Source organism: Manis javanica, chromosome 2 (genome assembly GCF_040802235.1).
Source record: "Manis javanica isolate MJ-LG chromosome 2, MJ_LKY, whole genome shotgun sequence".
Lineage (NCBI taxonomy): Eukaryota > Metazoa > Chordata > Mammalia > Pholidota > Manidae > Manis > Manis javanica.
The window spans coordinates 139,027,438-139,048,445 of NC_133157.1; positions in this window are offsets into that span (position 1 = coordinate 139,027,438).

Sequence of the window (21,008 nt, forward strand, 5' to 3'; positions counted from 1 at the left end):
ACTAATACCCATCCTTCTTAAAGTATTCCAAAAAGTAGAAAAGGAAGGAATACTCCCAAACTCATTCTATGAAGCCAGCATCACTCTAATACCAACACCAAAGACACTACAAAAAAAGAATATTGTGGACCAATATCCCTGATGAACATAGATGCAAAAATCATCAAAAAAATATTAGCAAACCAAATTCAAAAATACATCAAAAGCTTCATCCATCACAGCCAAGCAGGATTTATTCCAGGGATGCAAGGATGGTATTACAATATTAGTGAATCAATCAATGTGATACACCACATTAACAAAAGAAAGCATAAAAACTATATAATCATCTCAATAGATGCTGAAAAAGCCCTTGAAAAAATTCAACATCCATTTATGATGACTCAACAAAATAGGTATAGAGGAAACATGCCTCAACATAATAATGGCCATACATGACAAAGCTACAGCTAACATTATACTCAATGGTGAAAAGTTGAAAGCTTTTCCTTTAAGATTAGGAATAAGACAAGGGTGCCCACTCTCACCACCTTTATTCAACATGTACTTGAAGTCTTAGTCACAGCAATCAGACAAGAAAAAGAGATAAAAAGCATCCAAATTGGTAAGGGAGATGTAAAACTGTCCTTATTTGCAGATGATATGATAATGTGTAGACAAAACCCTGAAGACTCCATCAAAAAACTATTAGAACTAATAACTGGATTCAGCAAAGTTGCAGGATACAAAATTAATACACAGAAATTTGTTACATTCCTATACACTATCAATGAATGAGCAGAAAGAGTAATCAGGAAAACAATTCCATTTACAATTGCATCAAAAGAATGAAATTCCTAGAAATAAACCTAACCAAGGAGGTGAAAGACCTCTACTCTGAAAACTATAAGACACTGATGAAAGAAATGGAAGAAGACACAAATAAATGGAAATCTGTCCTATGTTCATGGATAAGAAGAATTAATATTGTCAAAGTGGTCATCCTTCCCAAAGCAATTTACAGATTCAATGCAATTCCTATCAAAATACCAATGGCTTTTTTCAAATAACAAGAGAAAATAATCCTAAAATTCATATGGCCTCAAATAGGCATATGACCTCAAATAGGCAAAGTAATCTTGAGAAAGAAAAATGAAGCTGGGGGTATTATGCTCTCTGACATCAATGTACACTACAAAGCTACAGTAATCAAAACACTATGGTACTGGCACAAGAACAGACTCATAGATCAATATAACAGAATAGAGAGCCCAGAAATAAACCCACAAATATATGTTCAATTAATATATGATAGAGGAGGCATGAATATACAGTGGGGAGAAGACAATCTCTTCAACTGATGTTGGGAAAACTGGACAGCTACATTCAAGAGAATAGAACTGGATTACTCCCTAACACCATACACAAAAGGAAACTCCAAATGGACTAAACACTTAAGATAAAAAATCATAAAACTCTTAGAAGAAAACATAGGTAAAAATCTCTTAAACATAAGCATGAACAATTTATTTCTGTACACAGTCATTTTTTTGTCTCCTTGGGCAAGGGAAATAAAAGCAAAAATAAACAAGTGGGACTACATCATACTAAAAAGCTTCTGTACAGCAAAGGACATCATTAAGAAACAAAAAGACAACCTACAGTATGGAAGAATTCATTTGTAGATGGTTTATCTGATAAGGGATTAGCATCCAACACATAAAGAACTCATGGTACTCAACACCAAAAAACAACCTGATTAAAAAATGGGCAGAGGATCTGAACAGATTTCCCAAAGAAGACATGGAGATGGTCAACAGATGCCTGAAAAGATGCTCCACATTGCTAATCATCAGGGAAATGTAAATCAAATCCACAATGAGGTATCACCTCACACCAGTTAGAATGACAACTATCCAAAAGATAAGAAATAATAAGTGTTGGTGAAGATATGGAGAAAAGGGAACCCTCCTACACTGTTGGTGGGAATGTAAATCAGTGCAGGTGCTATGGAAAACAATATGGAGATTCCTTAAAAAAACTAAAATTAGAATACCAAATGACCCAGTAATTCAACTTCAAGGAATTTACACAAAGAAAATAAGATCCCTGATTCAAAAAGGTGTATGGAACCCCTATGTTTATCACCACATTATCTACAATAGCCGAGATATGGAAGCAACCAAAATGTCCATCAATTGATGAATAAAGAAGGTGTGCATACACATAATGGAATATTATTTAGACATAAAAAAAGAAAGAAACCCTGCCAGTTGCAACAACATGGATGGACCTAGAGGGGATTATGCTCAGTGAAATAAGCCATGTGGAGAAAGACAAATTATATATATTCCACTTATACGTGGAATCTGAAAACAAGGCAAAACAAAATGAACAAAACAGTAGATTCATAGACACTGAGAAATGACTGGTTATTACCATGGGGGAGGAGTTAAGGTGGGTGAGTGGGGATGGTAAGGATGATAAAAAGGCACAAAATCTCAATCATAATATAACTTGGTAGCAGGGATGGAAGTACAACATGGAGAATATAGTCAGTATCTCTGTAATGTATTTCTATGTTGACAAATAGTAACTGTACTAGTTAGGGTGAGGATTTCGTAATGTGTGTAACTGTTGAATCACTGTATTGTGGACTTGAAGCCAATATAATATTGTATTTCAACTATAGTTCAATTAAAAAAAGAAAAAAATTACAGAAAGAAAGAATTTCTTTGAAGTGCCATTTTTTTCAAAACTGGGTTAAGTAACACTCCTTTTACTATCCTGATTCCCTAAGACAATGAACTATCAAAGAAAGGGTCTAAATATATTTCAAGATTAAAATAGCTATCTAAAACAAAGATGGATTAGAATGCCCTGACTCATATGAGTAGTGACTAGAATTGAGAAAGACAATGAAGACAGGTCTCCTAATGTAAAAGGTTCATAATTCTACCTTGTGAAGGTAGATAAGAGACAAATCCATACAAGGGAGCTCTCAGAAAGTTTACCACTCAAATGCACTTCCATAGAAAAATGGGTGTGTTCTCCCAAAGGGACAGTGTAATTCAGAATAGAGTGAGATGAAGTCTGAGGGAACAGGTGACATGATGCAGATAGAAGGGAAACCAAAGTCTGGGAGAAGCTGTGTAGATCTCCAGGTTCCACTGGAACTTCAGCATGGGGCTCCAGGGCAAAGGAAAAATGCAACAGTAAACTATGGGATATGCTGGACCACAGAGAACAATGTGATCGGAGTGTTTGAACAATACTGTTGGGAAGTTTAAGAATTAATAAAGGGACATAGAAAGATAAAGTTAGTGAAAAGATCAATTAATGAACTTGTACAGAAAAGAAAGAAAATACATTACAGTACATGGATTGGCTCAGCAATGAAAAAATACTTATGGAAACTCAGCAGTTTTTACATACATCATTAATAATGAAACACTAATGTGATTTGCTTATATTGGGAGGAAAGTGGGAAAAAAATAGCATAGCCAGGGTAAAGACTAAATCCCTTTTCCTTATAGCCAGATGTCAGCAGAACACATCTCGCCAAGTGGAAAGCACCTCAGACAGTCTCTACAACTGGAAATATGAAGGCAAATGTGGAGGAAATAGCTAAATATCCTACTATGGCAGCCTTTGAGGAAGATGTCTTGAGAGTTAAGTGGGGACAGGAGCAAAAGATTGGACTTTTTAATGTGTAAATGCATTGGTGGTTCAAAATTTAATTTCAAATAGATTTGAGTTTCAGTAGAAGTATAATTTCTTATATTTTAAAAACTGTTCTTTTATTTTCTATAATTTCTTAAACCTATGACAAAACTGGTTTTGCAGTTGCATGAGTGTGTCTGTCAGGGAAATAGCAGACATGCTCTCATGGAGCTCAGATTAGGAAGGAGTTAATCAAAGGTTACTTTCAAAACAGCAACCAGCAGGGCTGTTCCCAGGGGATGCAGGAAAAGACGTACCAGCTGGTGGTGTTGAGGAGAGCTGGATCTGAGCGACCGGGGTGGGCCCCAGAATGAAAACTCACCCTTCTTTTCTTCTGGCTGGGAGGCATCGCAGGCCTGAGGGCAGGTGGGAGGGGGAGTCTGAAGGGGCACGCTGAAGTTACCTGCAAGACAGGTGCAGCAAAAAGGGACTAGGACCGCCGACGCACTCCGAGCAGGCATGACGCACAGGTTCGACGGTCCCCGGCTGGAGCACACAGCGAATCAGGATGTCATATCACGTTCACCCTGGACCCTATCCTGTCTGCTCCATCCAGGCCTCTGAATTTCGGTCCCCCTCCAACTGGCTTTGCTTTATGAAGTGATGGGGCTGCCTACCTTCTTCTCCTCTCCTCTTTTGTTGTGGGCTGCATCTTTCATCATGAACTGCGTGCCAGAAAGGCAGGCGGCATGTAAAGACGCAAAGTGTGGAATCAAATCCTCACCCTCGAGAGCCAGCTCCCTGACTTTGGGAAATTGTTTAATGTCTCCGAACCTCGTTTTCTTCTTCTATGCATTGGGGAAAATACTTCCTAAGCTTTCTATGAGGATTGAATAAAAATTTATGTAAAGCAACTGGTACAGCGCTCGGTAAGGGCCAATTCCCCTTTACGTCAGACAAAGAAGGTACAAGATATTAAGAGAATGTTGAAAGGTGGTGGGGAGAGTAGCTTGATCAATCTAGACATTACAGAAGAAACAGTTTCATGGTGGAGAAACTTCCAGACTTTTTAGAGGGGAGCCAGGGAAAACGTTGTGAGAGGTAGGGGCTGGGAGATTTTACATTACAACGCAGGCAGAATAACCGCTGTGCACACTATGGTCTCCTCCTGTTAAAAACAGAGCTGTGTGACAGTGCCTCCCTGCTTGGCTGCCCTGAGGACTAGATGTGCAAGCGCTGGGAAAGTGCTCCGAGCAGGAGAACTCAAGCAAGTTGATTTCAGATGGTTTCCTCAGCTTTTGAAACGTCTTTGAAATTTCTTGCTGCCTTTGGTAAAATAGTAGTAAAAGCTGGACTAACACAGTGTGTTTGTCTTTCCTGAGACAGCAACAAGAAAGGGAACAGGAGAAATAAAAATGATCCTCACAGATTTTTATGAAATAAAAATCATCAGAGAAGGGAGGTAGTGTGTTCCCTGAGAAAGGCAGTGTACAGAAAGGAAGGAAGAAAGCTCAATTTTTGAAGGACCCAGAAAAATGCTGCTTCAAAGAGCCTACCTGGCAGGAGGCTGAGGTATAATTTTCTGACTAAAGAAGTATCAACTGCCCATGTGCACACTGCCATTGGCACCCACTTTTCTTGTGCATTTGCAGTGGTCTGTGTCTAGTTCTGTGCCTTATGCCTTAATGGAATGGCTAGCTCAGGAATACGGGCTAGCTCAGAAATAGGGGCCGACTCAGAAATATATCTTCAGCCGGGCAAGCAGGACATTTCATCCAGTCAGCTTATGCTTGGAGCAGCTATCTTTACTATTCTCAGACTTGTTTGATGATGTTTTTGCATCTGTCCATTGCCCATTGATCTCTTTGGTCCTTTCGGACAATGTGTACTCTGGCTGAGGCAGTGAGTAATCTATGATCACATTGGTGAATACATTCACTATATATTTAGTGTTACCCATAACTAATGGGAATTCAATATACAGAGATATGAGGTGCATACACAGTGTTCATGGCACCTTCTAAATTTCTGAGGCTTTTTTTGGCCTTTGAATTCTCACACTTATATTAGTGTTAGAAACATTTCACCCAGTCATTCAGCAAATATTTATTGAGCACCAACTGTATGTCAGCTACTATAAGGTTCGGGTGAGAGGCTGTGAAGGTAGATGCTCCCATCCTGTTACTGTCTCATTTAGAAAAACAGATTTGGGATTATGTAAAGGAGGATGGTCATGAGAAAAATCTCCTTTAAGCAGACCCACACAGTGGACAGTGCTTTTCCCAGCTTGTTTATTTTGGTTCCTATTATATTGGGATTGTTACACAGCAGTCATACTAATTTTGTGAGGAACAGCTAGGAAAATTTTTTCTTAAAACAATTTATGTTTATCACAAGTGGTGATAAGAAGATGGAGGCAAAAATACTGCACTGGGAGGGCCAGCAACACGACTTTCTGGGTTTTTCAGAATGAGCTCCAGAGTCTCTTAAAATCAATAATTGTTTTTCATTAGATATTCTTTTTACATTATTTATGTATGAAAATGTGTCTCTTTTATTTTGAATGATGGGATAGATATTTCCACAGTTTTAAGAAATACATGGTCAGGGCCATTAGGTCCAGGAAATACTACATATTTTTCAAGTTAGGACACTGGTAAATAGCAAAGGTACTTGTTTCTGGGGTGAGCAAACACATTCAGCTACTTAATCCTGTTATCAAAATGAGTTAACAGAATTCAATTTAAATAGTACCAGTTTAGAACTGCTAGCAGAGATCTGGATAATGAATGTGCAGTGTAGGTCTTCTGGCATCTCTGGCTCTAAGACAAACACCCATAAGTTTCAAACTTTCTAATGTGCTTCTGGTAGGCTGATGATGTGTATGTGTCCATTCTGCATTAAATATATTCCTGACATTTGACTAACGTTTACTTTTTCATCTCTGTTAAAAGAATATATATCTTATTCCAATAGCAAGTGCCTCTTGGTTAATTAATATTTAAATTTGTCATAATTTCAGGAAGAAAAATGAAATGTAGATGTTCATAGATTTGGGGATTGATTCTACTCCAACATCATAGCAAATACTACTTGATTATTATTGAATAATAGTCTATCTAAAGACATATTAGACCTACAGTTTTTTACTTCATAGAAGAAATGGGAGAGAATGAAAATTAATAAGTCAAAATGAAGTGGAACAAAAATGATGAGAATATGGAAAAGAGAGAGATCAGAAAGTTTTACAGGAATTAAGAAATGCAACTTCAGAGAAACAAAAGACTTGATCTAGAAAAACATGTGAACAATAAAATTTATTTTCCACATTCTCCCAAGATAGTCATAATTAACCTCACTCTGAAGAGTCAACACTACTGAAGGTGTTTTGACCTTAAGAGCTCTTTTCTAGAGGAAACAAATATGCCTAATTTTCAACACATATAAAATAGAGTCAAATTTCAAATGATCTTAATGTATAACTTAGCACCAATTTTTGGAAAAGTTAGATGTTGAACTGACAGCCTCAGGTAGAATATTTTTTATTTTTTCATTGAACATTAAAGAGTATAAGTGAATAAAATGACAATCAGATCATAACTAATTCAGATAGATTTTTTGCCATATTGCTAACATTCATGATATAAAAATGACCAAAAATGACCTTTATATAAAGTACAGGATAGAAAGTTTTAAATTGCTATGTGGTTCTAGAATTAAAACTGGAATCATTTGTATAAAAAAGTGGGCCTAAGTTATGTAAATAGTTCACAGGGCATCTTTCCAATAGATGTCATATTTTCTGAATGCAAAGAGGATGTGCAAATGTAATGCCTCTGTTTTCTGCAATACTTTTGATTTTTAACTGCACTGTCTTCTACTCAAACTCTGTTTGGAAGCTTGGGCTCATTTCCATGAGGCCTTGATGTAAAATGTGCTTTGGGCCTTTTTTTGCATTAACCTTGGGAGGAGTGCCCTTATCTCCTCTATGGTGAAGCCATGACTGGATTTTTAAATTCCTTTTAGAATGAATCCCTCAAGCTGAGTCTATGCAATATTAAGGGAAAGGACTCTTTGGAAATTATCCAGTTTAGAGTGAACCAAGATAACAGGTGCTGTAAGTCTCCAGGTGAATATTTGGAGTATGACTTATTTAGTTTCCACAATTTAAATTAACCTGACAAATTTCATGTTAACTCAGAACCCCTCAGCACTTGGAATTTTGACTCGGCATTCTTTCATTCTTCAAAATGTTTTCAGTTCCTAAGCTGTCCCGACACTCACCCAGGTGTTTCAGAGTCTTGTCGTGAAAACTCATGGAGTTTCAGGGATACATGACTCCCTAGCTGACTCAGGGACTCTCACTGCACATGACAAGCTCAGAAAAAAAGGAGTTTGGCCCTGGAGGCTGGCGGGGTCCTGCCCACGTGGGTCACCTCGTTGCCTCGACTGGTGGCTGCCTCACTGTGTGCATGGGGGCTTCACATGCACGCGGGCAACCCTCGTCACCAGTGCTCTTGTCACCTCCCTTTCCCAAATGATTTCCAGGTCCCTTCCAGTGCCATTGCCTCCAACAGGAGACATAGTTACCATGTTTCAGTGTTTTATCTGCCTTTTCACAGCTTTCTAACCCAAATTCAAAAATTAGAGCTTGAACGCACATGTCCTTTTCACCCTTTAGCATTTTTCGGTTCTGTTTTCCCAAAAAGCTTCTCCAGATGGTTGAGCAATAAGTAGTTGATTTGCTGATTAGATTTCTGTCAATTTCCTTCTGCTTCATCTTCATGCTGTTGGGATAGTGGAAGCTCATTATGTCCCGTTCCTTCCACATCGCAGTGAGTTGTCATCAGAGCATGTCTTTGCACCTCCCTTTCCTTCCTGACCGTGTTTTCACCGATGCCTATGCATTGTCCCTCATTATCGTAAGCCCACCCTTCTTTCACTCCTGCTGTTACTGACCATGTTTGACTCTCAGGATCTCCTGCCCGGATCCGCCCAGGAGAACCTCCAGTCCAGGTCATCCTTGAATCCTACCCCACCCCATACATTTGCTGCAATTTTGAGGAATAAATGAGCTTTTAAAACTCACACCTGACTGTATTATTCTTCTGCTTAAAATTCTTCAGTGGCTTCTAACTAGGCAAATTCTAAAATCCTTTGTATAATATTTGAAACTCTTGAGAACAGAATTTCTGCCTTTATGCTGGCACACAAGATGGTTACTTTCCTTCCTGGAGCTGGCAGTTCCTGGGGACCTGCTACAGGCTGACAAACTTCAGGGTCATGTCCTCTGCTCATGTGGGTTCTCTTGCTTGGGGACACCTGGCCCCATCACCTGGGGCCTTCCAGGATTCCCTTTCTGGGTCTCTAGTGTACCTACTGTGCTATTTTCTTATATCACATACATCAATAGATTACGTTTCACCTGTCTGATTTTCCTGCTAGAGACTAGACAAGGGCATGGACCAGCTCCTTTTATATTGTATTTGTTTTTGCATATTTAACATACAGTAAATCCTCAAAATTTTTAGTGAATTAATAACATGAAAATAGGAGCTCAAAATATATTCTCTACTCTCCTTTCCTCAAGTTTTATAATTAATAGCCATTTTTTGAGAAACTGCCATTATTCACATGTCACATATTTCAACACAAAATCCACATCATATCATTACAGTGGAGCTTAAACAGTAGGAATCCTACAGCACAGAATGGGTTGGTATATATAATGCTATCTTGACTGCAGGAGAAAACACAAATAAAAAAGCAAAAAATGAAAACCAAAAATACTGCCTACCACTGAGTGTTATAGTGTAGCTGTTGTTTTTTTTTTTAAAAGTCCTCTACTTGTCACTCTGGATTTAGTTTCGTGACTTTCATAAACCTTTGAATATCAAACAGCTCTTTTATAGCTACCATGTTTTTTCTGCTGAGCACATTTCCCCTTCTCCCATCCAATAAGGATTGTATGAAGATCCTGGTCAGGGTTATCTTGGCCTTTGGATTCCATTAGGGTCATATTTAGAACTTGGCTACAGCAAAAATTTGGCTCATGCACCCCCTTCCCTGACCAGCATTCTGTTTGGCAGAGCCTGCCAGGTGCCTGATTGCACAGAGAAATGGGATGGGATCACTCAGTGTGACAGTCAGGAGAGATTTCACAGATCACAAGTGTTTGGAGAGACAAGTCAAAACCAAGCCATGGAAATGTGGCCTGCCATCTTCCCACTAAACGGGGGTGGCCTGCCAAGCAGGAGTCCAAGGTCACCCGGAGGCACTGCTCTTTTGGACAGTAGCCCAGTGAAAAAAAATGCTTCAAGGTATACCACTGGCATATATAATTTTTTGAAAAACAATTCCAAATGCTGTTCTTTACTGGTTAACCAGCAAGCACAAGGAAATTGGAGTTTAACATGACTTGGTGGATAATAAGCCTTTAAGTAATGACATTTTTACAGTCCGTTCTCAAAGGAGTACAATGCCAACTTTGTTGTGAGGCAGATGGTGGGGAAAAAGGTGGATGTGAATCTGATCATTTAGCAGGCAAATTAATTTATGTGACAATAACCAGCCTCCAAATTGGGTTTATTGACTCATTACGTTTTCTCCCTATGAAATTCACTAAAATGCCAAACTCTACATTTTAAAGGAGCTGAAGGTTATTTTCTCATTTTAAAAGGGGGCTCATTCAGCATTAGTTAAGATCTACATTAACAGTATTTCCACAGCTTCAAGTTAGTTGGTGATTTTTCTGTAGTTTATGTACAGAATAATGTACAGGATAAGTAATTGTCCTCTAGGCAATCCTTAATCTTAAAAGTAGTAAGTTATTTAATTGGTGGGTCACTTTTTTATAATCCCAAGTAATTTTGAAAACAAAAATAAAATAGACTAATACTGATAACACCTCAAATCATTCTGCTAAGTAAAAAAGAAGAAGGAATGAAGGGTAAAGAGCATGAGGAGAAAAATGTTAGTGTCATTTTAACTGTTCTTTTAGAAGAGTCTGCTTATTATAGGAAGTTGTTTGATCTACAAAGGCCAAATTATTGAAAAGCAAGGACTTTTATTATAGAAATTCAAGTAGAGAAACAGAAACAGACGTTGTTGATTGAACTGTACAGTAGATTGTACAATAAATTCTTATAACCCACACCTTAGAATTGCTGGCTGAGTCCCGCAGGACAATATCAAGTGTATCTGTGGCCTTTCAGATGCCAGCCAGCTTGGGCATGCTGCCTTGTTGCTCTCACAACAGCTAAACTCTCTTTGGACAGGTGTATGCCTCAGCACCCCAGGTACCCCAGCCACAGGCTCCTGGGCCTACTTATCTCACTCTTTTAAAAGCCATATCTTCTCAAAACTTCCTCACTTCAGCTTTTGCTTATCTCCACAAGTCAAGAAAATTCGGTAGAGACTTCCTTTTTGTTTTAAAAACAAAAATAACTGGTAGAGTAACCACACTTTTAAATTTATTTTTTAGCAAAAATATCTCACAAATACATTCTGGTTGACAGAAACATGATTGGTGTAGATGGATATAGGTAATAAGGACATGCTCCCTTTTCCTGTAGAGATGATTCCAGAAGTTGTCTCTGTTTTTATGAACATACGGGTATGCACATGCTGATATTGTCCTATTTATTTTTAAATAAGTAGGCTGGTGGTGTAACGTGGTCTCTGACTTGCATTATTCACAGAACAACATGTGTTTTCTTAGAATGATGCCATGTCACTCCAGAAGCTCTACCTGAGTCTTTTTATGGCTGCATGATATTCCAAAGTGTGAATGCCTCCTATTTTGTATATTCAGGTCTTTTTGTTTCCTCTTCTCAGATGGATGAAAGAAGCTACACTTCCATATTATGAAACAAAAACTTAATTTTATCATATTCTTATGTATTGCCCAGAGGAAAAATCTGGCAAAAGTCACTAAAGAAGTATAACAAAGCGTAACAACAATTAACTATCCTTAATTTATTTAGAAGGCAGTTTATCAAACAGCTTATTTCTACAAAATGCTCCCTTAGCTGGTCTATCCAACACATCCCCTGAAACACACACTCGACTATCACCCCTCAGTATATGCCTGTTCTTGACTCAGAGGCTTCCTTACCCCCTGCTCTTCTGCCTCTGCTTAGCCTTGACCATGAGCTCTCAGACTATCCTTCCTACAACTTGCATCAAGACATCTTGCACTCCAAGATCATTACTGGCTCTCTCTGTAACCAGCTCTGGATGAATTCTGAATCTCTGCAGTAATATTCATGGCTGCTCCCTACCAGTCTCAGGTGGGGCCAGGGAAATGATGGTCGGACCCGTCTCAATCACCGACCAGCTGTGAAGTCATTGGTCACACCACTGACCTCCCCTAGTCTCAGCTTCCTCATCTGTAAAAGGGGGGATCTCCATTCATCACCTAACAGTTATTTTCTATTATAAGGCTCTCAGAGCATTTCAGTGTTGACCAAAGAGCTGAGAATCCCATTTGCCATGCCAGCTCTCAAATCATCAGTATACTTCATCCTCACTTCAACACTATTTAAGATCTTTTGAAGGATTTTGCTTCCGTTTTAAACATATGAGTATTGATGTTTACTGAAATCCAGACGCTGAATGAAGCCTGGCTCATTTTCACATCCTGGCACCACTGCAGCTAGTGACATGAGGTGCTTTTGCCAGCAAGCCTGTTTTAATCAAAAGCTTTCATATGAAATGTAATTCACCATTTCTGGGTGGTAAAGAATAATTCCCCACAGGACGAACATACAAAGCTGTAATGCAGAGCACCTTAAATACTTTGGATGGGAGATAAAACTTCCATTGAACAAACTTGCACCAGGTGCTCTTTCCAAGTCATTATCCTAAGGGCACACCAGGAATAGGATGATGTTCCTGCCCTCTTGTAGCTGAGAGTCAGGTGGCAGGGAAGCATGAATACTACAGTGTGTTGGAATACAGTGAAGGTCATTATGAAGCATTAACAACCCTAGGAGGTCACCTACAGGGGAGAAGTACTCCTGGCTAGGGTGAGGAGGGAAATGTTCATGGACCCAGTGGCATTTGTATTGCATAGATTTTTTGTGTGTGTTGTTTTGGTTAGCAGCAGTTGAAAGGGTTATGGAGGAGGAAGTTGGAACTGGTTTAGAATTAATCTTTGGTGTAGACTTCAATTTTCTTCACCTTCCCCCTCAGCCAGGCAGAATTGTTACCTGAGCTCCAGTGACAAATCCAGTGAAAAGACAAGGAGCATGAATCCCCTGGAGCACATGTCCCAGGGATCTCAGCAGTGGGAGAGTTTCAAACAGAAATGAGGATGCCGTGGGTCCCATTCTTCATAAGTCACAACCAATCTAACTGTATCTAGGAAAGGCTTTTGTTATCCAGGATGAGGTTTAACTGGTAATAATCATGCAGGCTTCAGTCCCATCTCCAAGTTTAGAACAGTGGGGAAGCAGATGCAGGAATCAGACAGATGGTCAAATTGTATTTCCTGTACCACTGATGAGCTTAAGGTGCAGGATGCAGACAGTCTGGCCAGTTACCCCACAGCCCCTCCTTCTACCTTCTCCCCATCCACGTGGGAAGAATTCAACTCAACCTCCTAACTGTAGGCCTCCCCCTGCAGGCTGGAGGGTTGACTAAAAGTACATCATTTGTTCTAGCATGGTTACTCACTGCACCCCTTTTTGCTCCAAGACAGTGTTGTTTCAAGGATGACAATTCCCTCCTGCTCTGTTCTTTAGCCCTGGTTCTGCCCAGCAATGTAGTCCAGCATAGATCTCCAGACATTATACAATGTAACTGAAAGACCAACTAAAAATCCCCTTATGCAACCTTTGCAAAATAAAAATGCTCCAAATTTGACTATTGTTAATTCCTGCATATTAACAGATTTCCAGGGAGAAAGTAGAAACTAAAAATGATCCTTCCCAGGTTTTATTCCTCTCAGCCTCAGCCAGAAAGTCTTCACCATGACACTGGCAGCAGCTGTAGTTCAGCTTTCTCTGCCAACCAGACTTTCTCTAGGACCTTAGAAGTCCAACATTTCAAGGTAATGCAAGTATCTTATTGTTTTACTTTCCAAAAATCTAGAGAGCTAGTAGGAAACATAACATGACTCCAGCTCCACTCCATCAAATGCAGAGATACACATGTGTGCATATATGCACACATACACATATAAGCATGCACATGCACACATGAACACACACACATGCATGCATTATATACACATCCATAAGCAAATCACAGTAAACTGAGCAAGATGATGTCCACAGATTCCAGCAATTCATACAATGTAGAGCCACATTGTTGGTACCAACCTGAGACCAGGGCAAAATGAAGTATGTCTGAAGGAAGAGGGGAAATCTATATGACTCTTTTTCAACCTCACCACAATGTCAGCCAGTCTCCACCATTCATGGATTTAGTTTATTTGGGAGAGGTCACTCATCAAGCTGGGGGAAAGCTCATCTATGCACAGTTTCCTCTCAGTATTTTGAAAATTTTCTTGTAAAAATTATAAATTTACACAAACTGCAGCAGCAGACCCAAGACTTTATTGAAGTGTGTTTTTTTTCCGCTCTCCCCTGGAAACTACCTGTGCTGTGTATTCTTCTGCTTTTGGCTGGAAGTTTCTGTTTATATCTATTAAGTCCATCTGGTCTAATCCATCATTTAAAAAATGTTTTTATTGATTTTCTGTCTAGATTATCTACCCCATTGATATAAGTGGGTTATTAAAGTCCCTTACTATTATTATATTATTGTCAAATTCTCCCCTTAGGTCTATTAATTATTCATTTTATGTAATTAGGTACTACTTTGTTGAGTGAATAAATATTTACAAATGATATATTCTTTTCTTGGATTGACCCTTTTGTCAATAGGTCCTTCTTCATCTTTTATTATTTGGATTTTATTTATTTCATTTTGTCAATGTAAGGTCCTTCTTTGTCTTTTATTGCAGTCTTTATTTTAAAGTCTATTTTGTCTAAAGTATAGCTACACCAGCTTTCATTTTCATTCATTACATGGGATGATATATATGGAATACTTTTCATCCATTTACATGGTATATCTTTTGCCATCTCTTCCCTTTCAATCTGTGTGTGTTTTTAGATCTCGAGTCTCTTGTAGGCAACATATAGTTACATTTTTATCCATTCAGCCCCTCTATGTCTTTTGATTGGAGAATTTAGTCCATTTACATTTAAAGTAATTATTGATAGGTAATATGTACTTGTTGCCATTTTGTTGATTATTTTTTGGCTAGTTTTGCAGGTCCTCTGTTCCTTTCTTCTTCCCTTGCTCCTTTCCTTCGGGTTTGGTGAATTATCTACTGTTATGCTTAGATTCCTTATTCTTTGTCTTTTGTGTACTTACTATAGAATTTTGTTTTGTGATTACTGTAATAAAAATCCTATATGTATAACAGCCTATTTTAAGTTGACAGCATCTTAATTTTGAATGCATTCTAAAAAACCTACATTTTTATGTTCCTCTCTACTGTTCTGTTTTTAATACTCTATTTTACTTCTTTTAATTTTGTGTATTCCTTAACTAATTATTATACAGTTCATTTACCACTTTTGTCTTTTAACATTCAAATTAACTTTATAAATGGCTAATCCACTACTTTTACTAGATATTTCCATTTATCAGTGAGATTTTTTTACTCTCATGTTTTTGCTTTCATATGTGCCTTTTCTTTTCAGCCTAAGGATGCTCCTTTAATAGTTCTTGTAACTCCTTTCATTTTTACTTTTCTGGAATATTCTTTCTCTCTCCTTCAGTTCTAAGCAATAACCTTGTGGGGTAGAGTATTCTCTACCAGAATGGAAATTTTTTCCTTTCAGAACTTTGAATATATTATGCCACTTTCTTGATGCCTGAAAAGTTTCTCTTGATAACCTTATGGATTTTCTCTTATATATGACAAGTTGTTTTTCTTTTGCTGCTTTTAATATTCTCTCTTTGTCTTTAAATTTTGACATTTTAATAATGTGTCTTTATGTGGATCTCTTTGGATTCATCTTATTGAAACTTTCTCTGTTTTCTGGACCTGAATATCTGTTTCCTTCCCCAGGTTAGAGAAGTTTTCAGCCATTATTTCTTCTGATAAGTTTTCTATACTTTTATCTTCTCCTTTGGGGACCTCTATTATATGAATGGTAATATGCTCGATGTCCTATAAGTCCTACAAGCTATCTTCACTTTTTTCAATCTTTTTTCTTTTCACTACTTTGATTTCCATTGCTTTGTCTTCCAAGTCACCGATTCATTCATTTTTCTATTTCATCTAGTCTTCTATTGAAACTACTAGTGTATTTTTTAGTTCAGTCATTATGTTCTTCAGCTCTGTAACTTCTATTTGGCACTTTCTTATGTTTACTGTCTTTATTGAGGTTCTCCCTGTGTCAATCCATTCCTCTCCTGAGTTTGGTGAGCATCTTTATGACTATTAGTTTGAATTCCTTACAATGTAGATTACTTATCTCCTTTTCATTAGGGTCTTTTTCTGAGATTTTATGTTGTTCTTTCATTTAGAATATATTCGTCTGTTTCCTCATTTCACCTGAGTCTCTGTGCTTGTTTCTAAGTAATAGGTGAAACAGTTACTTCACCCTGTCTTGAGTGAATTTGTGTAGGAAATGAAACTTATCATTCAATATTGTCCTAAGCTTCATTGTTTCTCGGACCTTTGTTATTGTTTAAGTAGCCTGATTGTTTATGATAGATTCCAGCTGTTGGAGTGTGCCAAGGCCTGTCAGAGTTCCAAAGGGTGGGATCTCAGATAGTGCCTAGTTTCAGGGTAAGTGTAAACCAGATCCTCAGTCAGCAGCTTTTAAGGTATGTAAATATATCAGGTTTGTGGGTCTGCAATTGTAAAACTTGTTGACTTTCAGACCAAGAGATCTGAAGGTGTCCCCTGGGTGACAATTGTAAAAACTGTGGCTGTAGATGTGTATACAAGCTCCTTTCTGGGAGGTATCAGGTATCTTTTCTGGTGAGGCCAAAAGAGTGCTAATATGATGTCCCTCTGCCCAGGGCTGCCTCTGTAGCCTCTGGATGTGTGTCACACCTGAAGCCTGGCCCTCAGGCTGAAACTGAGAATAAGAAAATAGGCTTTTTTCACATGAAGTTTGTTTGGGGTTGTGTTTCAGTCTGCTATTTGTGCAGTGCCCTGAAGGTGGTCGCCTGTCAAGGATTGTCTGATTGTTTTACACCTGTGGGGTCCAGAAATGCATCACCCTGGCCATCGAAGCTAGGCATAATGGGGGTCCCCTTGTGGACTGCTCATGTCCACCAGCTGTGGCAGGATGGGCCATACCTCTTCGCTAGTCCAGCTGTGGTTGGGTGGGTCCCTCCTGTGGTGTGCAGGGGATGGGCTGCTCGGCTAGCCTGGGTCAGGTGCAGTGGTTTGCAGCAGTGGCCCATTGGGGCAGGGTGTGCAGCTCACTCAGCTGGCTATGGTTGGGTGCATGGGTCATGGTGCTTGCACTGGAGCTAGCAGACTATGGGGGGTCTATAAAAATGGCCCCTGTTATTGTCTCCACCTCAAGAGGGAGTCCCAACACCTGAATCTCCAGCAGATGCTTTAAGATTAACAATGAGTATCCTTCCAATATGGTCTAGGCGCTTTTCAGACTGTTGTTTTTGCACTGAGAGCTGGGTGGGGTGGTCTGCATGCAAGCCCTTTAAGAGCAGATTGTCAGTTTCCTGTAGCTCTATGGCTTTCCTGTATATAAGCCTTCCTGGTTTTCAAGGCCAGGTGATTTGGGAGCTCATCTTTCTAGTGCAGGTCCCAAGGGTTGGGGTGCCTGGTGTGGGGAACAAACCCCTTGCTCTGCAGGCACAAGCTTGTATTATGAGATTCCTTCTGACCGTGGATCACTGATCCTGGGGTGGGATTTCTTGCAAGACCATGTTTCTGCCTCTCCTACCTGTCGTGATGTGGCCTCTCATCCTTTGCTGTGGAGGTGACATTCAGCTAGCTGTCAGGTCTTTTTCAGAGAGAATTGTTCTGTAGATAATTACAGATTTCTTGTGTTTGTGGGAGGAGATGAGTTCAGGATCTTTTTACACCACCATCTCAAGTCTTCTCTTGATTAACAAAAATTTTGTTTAACTTTCAGCAGTTTAACTTTTTTTTTTAATTGGTCCCGTCCCTATTTTAGTTAAGGCTGAGCCATTTTGGTGCGACTGAGTACTTCATTTCTTTTATCTCTTTTGTTGTTTAGACCCCCACATTCCCACATGTCCCTAGGTTTTATGTCATTGGAAAAGATATAAAGTCAAGGAATTTTGGTTCTGCCGGGAGCATCAATCATTTAAACACATCTTGCCTACAGCCCGTGCTGATCATTTTCCTTGGGTGATTTGACATTACACTCAGCTCCAACCCAGGGCCAGGCTTTTCAGTAAACCAGTGATTATCTTAGAATACAGCTCTCAGACCAGCAACTTTGGCATCCCTGGAAACCTGTTAGAAAGGTAAGTTCTTGGGCCCTCTCCATGCCTGCCAAATTGGAAACTGTGAGGAGTAGGGACATAATCTGGATTCAGACAAGCCGTCCGAATCCTTTTGATGCTCACTCAAAGCCTTAGTCAGTTCAGGCTGCTTTAGAAAAAATACCCCAGATTGCATTGATTAAGAAACAATAGATTTATATCTCAGTGAGGAGGCTAGGAAGTGCAAGATTAAAGTGAAGAAGCCCAAGATTAAGGTGAGGACTTTATTCTGGTTTGCAAATGGCCACCTTCTTGCTGTGACCTCACATGGAGGAGAGAGAAACCATTTCTTTCATGCTTCCTCTTATAGGGCACTAATCCCATTTATTAAGACTCTATTCTCATGACCTAATTGCCTCCCAAAAGCCCCACTCCAGACTCCATCACATTGGGAGTCAGGGTTTCAGTGTACGAATTCTGAGAGATAATCATTCAGTCCACAGCACCCAACTTTGTGAAATGCTCCTTGAACTGATTCAGGCTCTGACTAACTCATCCACATTGGCTTCCTCCTTCCCCTGGGCGTGTTGAAGTAGTCTGCAGGGTAAAAGGATGTGGCCCCTCAGTTCCTCAGATTGTTAGCATGGAAGTTGTAGTAACATATGCCCCAGCACTTTCTAGTGTTTACATTGAATAAACAGTCAGGCTTCATGACTGGCTAGCTGAAATCAGCACTTATTTTATACTCATTTCTTTTCATCCCTCCCATTTTGCAAACACTTATTTTGTTTTTTACTGTCTCTATAGTTATCCTTTTCCCAAAACGTCATGTAGTTGGAGTCATACACTATGCAGACTGGCTTCTCCCACTTAGTAACATGCGTTTTAAGTTTCCATGTCTTTTCACAACTTGAGAGCTCCTTTAGTGCTGAATAAGATTCGATTGTACTGTGTGAACCACAGTTTGCTTATTCATTCATCTAGTATTTTTATACTCATTTTACAGGTAAGAAAACTGAGGCACAGAGGATCAACCACTTACCAAGCCACATAGTCAGTGGGAGGTAGAGGCAGCATGTGCACTGAGGCAGTCAGCCTGCAGCAGTGGGGCTCCTGGTCCAAGGAAACATGCTCATTCTCAGTTACCTGCTTCCTGAAGCCTCTCTGTTCTCTTACGCAGATGTTTACTATGCACTCAGGAACCTCCTCAACATAAACTAGTCTTTTCAGCCTCAGATGCTCTTATTAAAAAAACTTGAAATTATATTCTCAAAAACTTGAAAACTCCATATTATGTCTTTTATGCTAATTCGGTTTCCCAAGAAATTATTGAGAGAACGTTTCACACAAGTTTGCTACACACTGATGGGCAAGCAGGCATGCATCTCCCCCATGCTTAGCTGAAGGCATGTGCTGCCCACAAGGCCCAGGTTTTAGAGGAGGATGGAATTTTGGCATTTCAACTTATGAGCTCTTTGCCAATAGGAAAGTAACTGCCCTCAGCTTTAGTTTCCCTGAAAAAAAGAAAAAAGATACAACATGTACTTCACAGGCTAATGAAGGTGAAGTGAACAGGTTAAGTGAAAAAAATCTAGTGAGAAGGTGCCCAGCCCAGACTGCCTTCCTGCCGCACCTAGCGGCTGGGCGGCTCCGGCTGCTCCGGCGGCTCCTGTGCTTCCAGCCCAGGATGATCCTGTCTTGCTTTGCTTCTCCTACATCAGGCCCAGAACGGACCACTGCACTTGTGTGGTTGCCAGAAGGTAGATCTTCCAAGAAATCCTCGGGTCTCAGAAGTAACAATTTTTGGTAGTAAGTCCCCACATCATAGAGATTAAGAACATTACATAGGTGCCCAAGATAGAACATAATTTTCTTAAATGCATTATGCATAAAATTCCATTTTTGACATGCATGGAAATAAAAATGACAAATTATATTTTTTATATGTATAAGAAGGATTGGAATCATTACATTTCAATTTCAACCCTCTGAATAAAACGGTGTCAAGGCAAAGGGCAGGCTCCCAGCATCCCTTCAGCTCACTGAAACAAGAGTCAGTTGATTCCTGGAGATGGACATGCAACAAAGATACTAGGGGCACCTGCTGGTCTTGACTTGTGGCTTTCATGTTCTCTTGTCTGTCAGGGTCATCAGGACTGTTTGCTGCTGGCAGAGCAGTGTTTCTGTTATTAACAGATGCCACAGTCACTTCATAAATGTCAGAAGACACACTGGAGCCTAAACTTGACAGACTTAGAAACTAAGGTGAATGGTTTCTTTTCAGCTGAATATACAATAATTTATTTCTCTGTAAGTTTTAGCAGGTTATTTGAGTCAGTTAACATTTGATCAGAATTGAAAACAAGGATAAAAATCATCCTCATGAATTAAAACCAAAGAGCTCTTTTGAAAGTGGCATGGTGTATGAGTACTGTGCATCTTCCTGCTGGCAAGAGCACAGGCTTTGCGGAAGGGTTATGTGATTGTTATGGGCTGCCTTGTGCCCCCCCCCATAATATGCTGAAGCCCTAATAACCCCCCAGTACCTGAAAATGTGACTGTATTTGGAGACAGAGTCTTTAATGAGGTAATTAAGTTGAAATTAGGTCTTTAGGATGGACCCTAATGCAATATGACTTGGGTCTTTATGAGAAGAGGGATTAGAACACAGACACACACACAGAGGGAAGACCACCGAGGGCTCAGGGAGGAGAAAGCTGCCGTCTACACACCGAGGAGAGGCTTCCAGAGAACCAACCCTGACGGCACCTTGACCTTAGACTTTTAGCCTCTTGAACTGTGAGAAAATAAATTTTTGTTATTTACGTCACTAAGTCTGTGTAATTTTGTTATGACAGTCCTGGAGAACTAATATAGTAACACATACATTTATTTGATTTTTCACTTTC